This window comes from Phyllostomus hastatus, unplaced genomic scaffold (assembly GCF_019186645.2).
Source record: "Phyllostomus hastatus isolate PE091 unplaced genomic scaffold, TTU_PhHast_1.1 phas_contig_40, whole genome shotgun sequence".
Taxonomy (NCBI): domain Eukaryota; kingdom Metazoa; phylum Chordata; class Mammalia; order Chiroptera; family Phyllostomidae; genus Phyllostomus; species Phyllostomus hastatus.
The window spans coordinates 62,081,954-62,090,390 of record NW_025333872.1 but is presented as its reverse complement, the minus strand read 5'-3'; positions in this window follow the sequence as shown (position 1 = coordinate 62,090,390).

The window sequence follows — 8,437 nt, the reverse complement described above, 5'->3', positions numbered from 1 at the left end:
TTTCACAGCATCAAACACAAAGGTACAGTCAGTAAAGGGGTTAGGGCTGAGAAGATCATGAAGGTCATAAGCACTCTTACAAGTCCTCATACCATAAAATTACGCAGGACCATTACCTATGCTTCTATCCCTTCAACCCCAGGATTTTATACAGGCAATTTCAGAGCAAATGACAGTATTGTAGGGTGACCCTCACTGTGATTTGTCTGAATGTCCCAGTTATAGCATTCAACGTCCCACATTCTGGGAAACATTTCAGTTCCAAGCACACCAGAGCAGTTCGTCACCTAGTACAGAGCCTTTAGAAATATGGGCCCAGATAAGCTAGTCAAAGAAAGACAAGGACCATATAATTTCATTCATATGTGGAATCTAAAAATCAAGATAAACTAATAAGCAAAACAGAAATAGGCTAATAGAGAACAGACTGACAGCAAGTCAGAGGGGAGGAGGGTTGTAGGGCTGGGTTAAAAAGGTGAATGAATTAAGCAAAAAAACAAACAAACAAACTCATAGACACAGATGACAGTATTTATGGTGATTACTAGAAGGATAGGAGGATGGGAGATATAGAAGATAAAGAGGGAATAAATGGTGATAGAAGGAGACTGGACTTGGGGTGGCAAACACCCCAAGTGTTTGTAGTATCAATGATGTATTATAGAATTGTATACCTGAAACCTATAAACCTATATAATTTTATTAACCAATGTCATCCCAATAAATTCAATTAAAAAAGTAAAAAATAAATATGGCCCCAAAACAAGAAAACCAGGGAGCAGTTGCTGGGTCTATTTCTTACAAGTTGTGTCTCCATGGACAAGTAGTTTAAACTCAATCAAACCTCAATTCTACCAACTGCAATTAAGAGCATAAATACATGTTTAAACAGAGTTGCTCCAAAGAGGCAATTACATAATGAATTTAATTATCTAGCGTAGCTTCAGGCATGTCATGAGTTATCAATAACTGTCAGGTACTGTGAGTATTGGTGATAAGTTATTTGACATAGAGTATCTCTCAGGTTTGTTCATTTTGGGCAGTGCCTTTAGGACAGTGACAGAATGGGGACACTCTAAGTTAACTCTTGGGAACAGTGGATATGTGGTTCTAGAATCAAGAGCTTTTGGATTCCTAAGCAAATTTCTCCACTGAGAGAATCCCAGAAACATACTCCATAGGTGTTAGCAAGGCTATGGTTAAATGTATGGCTCTAGTATCAAAAAGATATAAATTTCACTCCTGGTTTCACCTCATAGATTGTGCAACCTAATCTCTCTGAGCTTCCTTATGGGCAAAATAGAGATGATAATACTGATTTCACAGGAACTGGGGGACTTCTTAAGTGAGGTAATGTTTTATAAGTTGCTTAAGACACTACTGGCTCAATAAATATTATAAAGTAATAATAGCTAATATTTATTAAAGACTTACTATATGCCATGCATCATCCTAAAGGTTTTTATGTGTTGACCAAATTAATATTCAAACTAACTGTGTGAGATAGGTATCATTACTTTTTGCATGTGATAGATGTGAAAACCAAAACATCAAGAGATTAAGTACAATAGTATGCCCAAGTTACATAACAGAGGGCATGTGATTCAGATTCAAATCAAGGCTACCAAACTTCAGAGTCCCAACCTTTAATCATTATACTGGTATTAGGGCATATGGATGGTAGGGCACACAAAGATGAGACTTTCAGAGAGATACTCTTAAATATCTACCTTAGAGAAGTAGAAGGTAGGCAGATGTATTATGAAGTTATAAGCTAATTGGAAGTTCAGGGACTTCAATGTATGGGCTCACATACATAATCACACAAAACTTCTTCATCAGAGGCCATGTTTCCATTCACAACAAATGTGCCCTCAGGGAAATCACTCTCAAGTATGGACATTGAGTGATCTTTTCATGTACCTCTCTGAAGGACACTGCTTAGTTAGGCTACCAACAGCATGGCCACTTAAGAAAAAAGTATCTTAACATTTCTCTTATTCCTCTGGAACACCAATCAGTTTTTTCTTCCCTGACTAAAATTAAAAGTTCATGTTAGGTTATCCCAAAATTTCTCTTTTCACATTTAGATGTGTTTTTATCACCATTAATCAATGATGGATAAATCAAAAACAGAACAGTGTAAGATCAGAGAAGTTGCTTTGGGCTATAGGAATAACTCCATGCTACTAAAGAACCCAGTGCTTTCCTGCTGTTTGCACCACAGTGACTTAAAAGCAGCATGTTGATTTTAGACTTCTGCATCCAGTTAGAAAGACTGCTACTCCCAAACTAATAATAAAAACAAGTCTGATAAGCTTTAGTATTATACTTTTATCTTTTTAAGTCACCAGAAAGTCAAGGTCACAAAAAACATGGATGAATTAAATTCCAGAAAGTAATAAACTCTTCTAGGAGAGAAGACACCAGCACCTGTTTTCATCAAAACGACCAGAACTTCAGTAAAATGAAGCCAGCTAAATTTTTAATACTTTTTAATTTTAATTTTTTTAATTTATTGATTTTAGAGGGACAAAAATGGGAGGGAGAGAGACACATTGATGTGTTGTTCAACTTATCTATGCATTCAGTGGTTGCTTCTTGTATGTGCCCTGACCTGAGATCAAATCCACAGAGTATTTTGGGATGACACTTTAATCAACTTAGCTACCTTGCCAGGGACAATTTTAGTGAACTTTCATCGGCCACATGTAGGCTGTACTGATAGACTACAATACTAAGGAGCTCTAGCCATCTGGAATCTGCACTCACCCATTAACTCTTCTTCATGAGTCTTCAGTGATCATATGAATAATTGTAATGCAACAAAGTCAGGGAGAGCTGACAAAGTTCTCCATTCCTTGAACAACAGACCTTCCCCACAAATAAGTAAGGATAGGGCTTGCTTGCTGAAGACTGTGGCAGGCAAGATGCTGAGAGAAATTCATCAGAAACACTCCAGGCTGTTATGGAATTGCACTATAGAGGCTCTCAGAAAGCTGGGGAAGAGTCAATACAATGGGAAAAGATCTATTGTTTAGAAAGCCAGAGGTGGAATTAGAAAACAAGGATACTTCAGTAGTAAAAGCTGACTACCAGACTTTAAAGGAGAGAGAGAGAGAGAGAGAGAGAGAGAGAGAGAGAGAGAGAGAGAGAGAGAGAGAGAGAGAGAGAGAGAGACTCCTACCATTCAGAAAGGGCAGTATAAAGAGATTGCTACACTTGACATCTAAGATCTCAATCCCCAATAAGGAAAAAAATCATGATTCTCAATAATTTGAAGCCAGTTGTAAACTAAACTAACTAAAGCTATTTCCAAACCCAAACTCAAATCAAATACCCATTGGATTAATTCAGCTCCTCATGAAAAGAGCCTGACTAAAGAAGGTGTATAGCTTTTGTAGGTGTAAATATTTATTTCAGCCTCTATTTTACACAAAATTTCCAGCATGTAATGGAAAAGTACATGATTTACAAATAAGAATAAAAATGTGATTCATAGTAAAAAGAGGAAACACTTAACTGAAACAGACACTGAGATAGTCCCAGATGCAACAATTGCCAGATAGAATTTGTTTAATGTTTATGTTGTTTTTTTATTTCTCCTTCAGTGTAAATTGTGTGAATTATCTATGAATCATATATATAAGGTAAAAAATAAAATTAAAAAAATAATACCATCAGAAAATATCAAATATTTAGGAGCAAATCTAACAAATGATATACAACACCTCTACATTTTAAATGCTTAAATATTGCAAATAGCAATTAATGAAAACATAAATATTACATACTAATAGATTATAAGACTCAATAATGTTAATGTGTCCATTTTCCCAAAATTGATCTTCAGATTCAATGCAATATCAAGAAAATTCCAGACATCTTTTTTGAAATTGACAAATTTATTCTAAAATTGACATGAAAGCCCAAGGTATCTAGAATAGTCAAAAGTCTTGAAAAAAGAAAAAGATTAGGCCTTTTATATTGATCATAATGCTTAAAGTGTAGTAACAGCATAAAAATATAGAACATTATAGAGTATAGAATAGCTGCACATCCATATGTTCTATATGAACAATTGATTTTTGACCAATTTTAGCAATTCATTTCAATGAGGAGGGAGAAAAGCTCTTTAAAGAAATGGTACTGGAACAACTAAGTATACTCATGAAAGAGAAACAAAAAATTAAGATCAACTCCTGCTTTATTTCATACCCAGAGATTTATTAGAGATAAATCATAGACCTAAACACAAAAGCTAAACTCTTTAAGCTCATACAAGAAAACATAGAATACCTTCATGGATTTATAGTAAGTTATCCATCAGCGTTCTTTTGTGAAAGGGATAGAACACGTGTGTGTGTGTGTGGGTGGTGTGTGTGTGTGTGTAGTAAAATGATTTTTTATAAAGAACCAGTTTCCACAATTACAGAGGCTGGCAGGTCCCAAGACCTGCATGATGAATTGGCAAGTTGTAGATCCAAAAGAGCCAATGGTTTAGTTCCAATCCAAACTCAAAAGCTTGAGAACCAGAAAACCAATCATTAGTTCCAGTTCTAAGTCCAGCAGGCAGAAGAAGGTCCACAAAGAGCTGAAGTTTCAATTGGAATCTGAAGCAGTGAGAAAGCCAATAGGGCCCAGTGTGAAGGCAGTCAGGAAGAATTCTCTCTTAAACAGGGCAAGATCAGCCTCCTCTAGTCTCTACAGGTTTTCAGCTGATTGGAGGAGGTCCACCCACATGGAAGGGGTGACAATCTTGTTTATTCAGTGTAGTGATTTAAATGTTAATCACATACAAAAACACCCTCACAGAAATGCCCAGCATAATGTTTTACCAAATATCTGGGCACCCTGTGGTCCTGTCAAACTGACACAAATGTGTCACAAATGTGATGTAAGCAATATTTTTCTTAGACATGAACCAAAAGCACTAACCACAAAAGTAACAAAATTATAATTAAACTTTTTAAAAATAGATATCCCCACTCATCACAAAACATGCTCAATAAAATAAACAAGTCACAGAATAAATATTTGCAGCACATGTATATCTAGTAAAGAAATCTTATCTAACATATATTTTAAAATCTCCCACAAATCAAAATAAAAGAATTAAATTTGTATTTAAGAAGTGGTCAAAATATTTGAAAAAAGGAACATATAAAAATGTCTAATAAGTACATGAAAAAGTTGTTAACATCATTTGTCAATATGTAAATGCAAATTAAAACCACAATAATGTGCAATTAAATATCAGGTAAACTAGCTAAATTTTAAAAAAAGTCTGCTGATGCAATGGTGCTCAAGAATATAAAACAACAGGAATCCTGCATTATCCTACATTCTAACTAGCATGGCTTTAGAGAGGCGTTTGGAACCTTCTGAAAAAGAAACATTCTTGTACCATAGAAGCCAGGTACCCCGCTCTAGGCATGAGGACATATGTCAAACAAACCTTTTGCAATATTTGATAATGATTCAAAGCTTGTTAAATCATTTTTAAATTAAGAAACATATATTAAGGATTTTTAAAATGTTTTAGAAATATATAGGTCATATGAATCTATTTGACAGAAGCTAGCTATGTTCTTGTTACAGTCTGTAAAATGGAGGACTACTAGGAGCTACCATATGTGAAACTGAGGACATAATGAAAGACAGAGTACTAAAGGCATCAGACTGAATATGTTTTGAGGTCAAACTGATAATTCAGCATGTTGTACCATGATCAGTTGTATTACTTTTGCTTTGCTTCTGTAACAGATCATTATAACTTGGTGACATAAAATATCACAAATGTATTATCTATATTACACTTCAGTAGGTCAGAAGCCCAACACAGATTCCTTGGGCTAACTTGAAGGTGTCAGTAGGACTACATTCTTTCCTGGAGGCTCTAGACTCACAGGGGTGTTCAACCTGCAGCCCACGGACCCCATGCAGCTCATGATGCCTATGAATGTGGCCCAACACAAAATCACAAATTTACTTAAAACATTATGAGATTTTTTTTTGTGATTAGATGCTAGCACCTTTAGGTGCTAAGGGTTGCCCACATTCATGGGCTCATAGTCCACTTCCTCTGTCTGTAAAGCCAACAACTGTAAATTTCTCTGATGATTTTTTTACAATAACATCTCCCTCTGACCATATCCTTGAAGGGCTGTTTCGGGGTTCTAAGGATTTTAAAGTCCCATGTGTTTAGATTAGCTCCACCTGGAAAATTGAGGAAAACAATCATCTTAAGTTCTTAATTATATCTACAATGTAAAGTACTGTACTCACAGGTTTTCAGGATTAGGACATGGCCATCTTTGGGAGGTTATTATTCAGTATATCACAGCAGCAAGAAAATAAGAAATGAAGCAGTAATCCAAAATATAAATTTATTATTGTTTCAATATTATCTGTAGTATTTCTCCATTTGATAAAAATTTCTCTGTTGCTTAACACAAAATATTTACAATGCTCATTTCTCTCTTTTGTATAGTGCTAATAAAAAGACCACATTTCATAACCTCTAAATTACTTTTATAAATCTATAAGAAAAACAATATTTTACTCCCACTAAGTGTACCTCAGAGGTACTTAATCGTATCACATTATACTTTTAGTATCTGTTAGTGAGTGCGGTCACTGGCAATAAATATTTCCAAAAGATTAAATGCCTTCTTTGAGCTGAATTAATTTAAAGTACATGCTGAAAATAATGAGTGTCAGAGTGAGATATTTATTTTTTATTATTCATTTGATTTTGCTATAACTTGGGGTTTCTTTGGAACAAAAAGAAGAGGGAGTGATTTTAACAGAAATTCTGGTAAAATTGGCTAAGTGTTCACTATAGTGGATGCATTGGTCAGGTCAGCATGAAGAAGCTGTGGAGGTGGAGGCTAGGAAGGGACATTTTAATTCAAGCTAAAAATGCTATAATATTAGGTCAATGTACCATGACCTGTTTCAGTCCTACAAAAGCTATGAACTTTTAACATGATGGACACTAATATAGCTTTAATTTCAGAAAACTAATGATTTAAAAACTTGGGTTATGAGAATTTTTAAAGACTTTACATAAAAATCCTTGAGGCTATATAACTTCAAATTTGCCTTGTAAAACATTACAATATATAGTTGGTAAAAAGTAAATAGCAGAGTACATACTCCAATATCATAAAACTGTGATTTTAAATGTATAGAATGCTCAATAATAATATCCTAAATTTGCAATGCTTGAAAATTTTATTTCCTGTTATCAGCATACATAAAATTTTGGAGGCTACTGTCATTAAAATAATGTGTACTAAAATTGAAGTTGCATAATCTTGTCCTGTTTTCAGTTTCATGGTTTATAAAATACTATTAAAGCTTTACATTATAATTTCTACCACTACCAATTATGAATTCTTCATTGAGCATATATTGAATTTTCTTATTGTGCTTTATGACCTTTAAAATTCTGACTAAATAACATCTCTGGTCCTGCAATTTCAAGGGCTGTAGAAAACACTTAAATGAAATTATATATTTTTAGTTTGATTATTTTTAATATCTGAAATTATTATTGCTAGTAGTTTAAAATATTCCTATTTCAAAAATTTAATTCAATAGCTCAATTGTTTAAATTATTTTATTTTATAGGGAAGCCAAAATACCTCATAATACAGTCTTTCCTCTTACTGATCCTTTTTCTTCATAACATGATTGGAAAAAAAGGCATGTTGTTATGAGCAAGTTGATTTTTAAAGTTTTTGTGCTGTTACTCAGCATAATGGATAAAGCTGAACATCTTAGTCAGCACAGGCTATCATAATGAAACACCAGAGAATGAGTGGTTTAAACAACAGAGATTTATGAATCATAGTTCCAGAGGCTAGAATGTCCAAGATTTAGGAGCCAACTGATTATTTCCTAATGTGAGAGCTTTCTACTTGGTTTACAGATGACTTCTTCTAAGTCCTCACATTACCTTTTATCTATGTTCCTTTTCTTTTTAAAGATTGCTTATCCCATTGTGAGGGACAAACCCCCATGACCTAATCAAACTCTAAATACTCCATCTCCAAATACCATCTCACTGGAGATTAGGGCTTCCACATATGAATTTTGGGGAGACACAAAGTTTTGGCCTATAACAATGAATAATATAAAAATTGGTATCTGATGTGAAGTGCTGACACAATTAAAAACTTAAAACATGTAGCCCTGGGCAGTGTAGCTCAGTGGGTTGAACATGGGCCTGGGAACCAGGGGTGGTCAGTCCAATTCCCAGTCAGGGCACATGCCCGGTTTGCAGGCCAGATCCCCAGTAGGGGACACGTGAGAGCCAACCACGCACTGATGTTTCTCTCCCTCTTTGTCCTTGCTTTCCCCCTCTCTAAAAATAAATAAATAAAACATTAAACAAAATAAAACATGTAATGTTATATTTAATGACAGA